Consider the following 2251-nt stretch of genomic DNA (forward strand, 5'->3'; position numbering starts at 1 on the left):
TCGTCTGCTTTCTCCTCCAGGACAAACCTATGCTTGCGACCCTCGCACATTAAAAAGACAAGTCACATGGCCATGCACTGCTCCGGAAAATTGGTTCAGATTTTCTTTGGGCTGTTGCAGTCCTGACGGAGGTGAGAGCATCAGCAATTGTCACCCAGGGAATGCCTCGGCAGGCACAGGGTGGAGAGCCTCCTTTGGGCTCAGGGCCTTACTTCTGACATAACTCCTTGTTGATAAATAAGCTTTATTTTTGCAGGGAGTTATTGTCAAGATAATGACAGATCCCACTGTGAAGACAGATCCAGTAAAGAGCAGTAATGTTGTTTTTTAATTTGGTTTGAAATCCTAAAGCACTCCCTCGTCTTTGCAGAGATACCTAAATGCTGCCTATTTGGCACTGTATGTAATTTGTTGCTATAATGGCGTGCTTGACAGTATCTGTGTACTTACCTGGAACAGTAAAAGCCTCCTGTACTTAAATGAAATACACACAGCACGTTTGAAGATGAACAGAGGAGATGCTTGAATGCCTTTTAGACAACTGTAATTCAGACCATAAACATAATACAGATTGCAATAGTGTATATAAAGGAGTGCTTCAAACACCAACCTTTGTATTCTGCAATTCAGTCCAATTGATTCCTAACCTAAAGCAATACTGTACCCAAAACCCAAACTGTTGCATAAACATAACAAATCCATCACTGAATCAATGAAGGAGACACAGAAAAGATAAGTTAACCATTCAGTGTGATGCAGCTCACATGAGCTGAAGCACGTGTGACAGTATTTCATGTAAGGAACCGGGAGAAGTGAAAACGCGTAAGCAATGAATCCTCATCCGTATCACTGAGCGCACGCCTGCTCTTCGCTCTGCTGAAATCAGGCACAATTTGCACCGTGGAGCACCTGCACCTCTGAGCAAAAAGGAATTTCTGGATTTCTCTGAATTCCTGCAAAGTGGGACTTTTTGCTGCCCGGTTAATGGGAGTTTTGTCAGCCGTGCTTACTAGACACAATAAACAGATAATAAATAGCGCAGCCTGTGGACAGCAACAGGCTCCGACAATCCATTAACCAGTGAGACATGTTGCACATTCCAGCTTATTAGTCTCATATCCATAATATATTTTAACAATCTCTCCCTGGCAGGCATTTTCTTAGAACAAACACACAGGCTGGACTTTCATTTTTCATCCCGCTTCAAAATTTCAGAGTGAAAAAGAGCTGGTAGTGAGCCATTAGTGATAATTTGATCCTATATTTGCACTGGAAATTTTAAATAGATTTTTTTCCTGCTCTTCTGCTTACGCTTGCTCCCTCATTGTTTTTTCTCCGCAGAAGCAGCATCGCGCAGGCTGGGGGCGAGCAGCGAGGAGACGGGCTGGGCAAACACAGTTTTGGCAATTTTTCATACGTAGCCCTTGCTTTTTTAAGTAAAGCCTTCCCTCACCCCGCCCTGCTCGCTTCCCACTTTATACAGCTGCTTGCTGAGCAATGAGCGGTGTGGGCCCCTTCCAGCTGAGCATGCATTGCTGGTATTTCGGGCTTTTTTGCTGGTGGGACGGAGCTGGGCTGTCCCGGTCCCAGCTGGCACCGCAGTGAAGGTCGCCGTGACGCAGGGCCCTGCCAGGCCTGTGGGCTTCCACTCAGCGAGCTGATGGGTTCCCAACAGCTCCGGCTGGAAACTGGTGGAAAAACGGCCTCGGCGGAGCAATACAACCTGCCCACGCGTGGGTGCCGGTTTCCAGCGTCGCTCTTCTGGTGATTTGTCCGGTGCTCCCCCAACGGCACCCCAGACCCACGGGCACCCCTGGGCCCCCTCCGGGACTGGGTTAGCCGTGTCTCCGGTGCCAGGGACACCGCGCTCAGCACCGCTCTGCTCTCCCCACCGAGCTCCCAGGTGAGCCCCGCTCTGCCGGCTGGGCGAAGGGCAGCGGGGCTGGGTGTAACTCGGCCCTCCCTCCCAGCTCAACCCGGGGACGCCGAAGGCTCGAACGCCGCAGCGCCACGAACTCACGCCACGCGCGTCCGTGCGAACGGGAGACCCACGCACCCTTCCAAATCCCGCCTCGGACGCACACGTGGCGCTGTGCGAAACGCCGGGGCCGCCTTAACGCGGGCGCTTCACGGCAGGGAAGCGCCGGAGCAACACCCGGCCTGCCCTAAAGCCGCCCCCCGGACCCCCGCCAACGCGGAGCGGCGCCGGGCTGCAGCGGGGCGCGGGACTCTTGGCGGGGCAGGTGTGGCG

Source organism: Haliaeetus leucocephalus, unplaced genomic scaffold (genome assembly GCF_000737465.1).
Source record: "Haliaeetus leucocephalus isolate CR32 unplaced genomic scaffold, Haliaeetus_leucocephalus-4.0 Scaffold340, whole genome shotgun sequence".
Classification (NCBI taxonomy): domain Eukaryota; kingdom Metazoa; phylum Chordata; class Aves; order Accipitriformes; family Accipitridae; genus Haliaeetus; species Haliaeetus leucocephalus.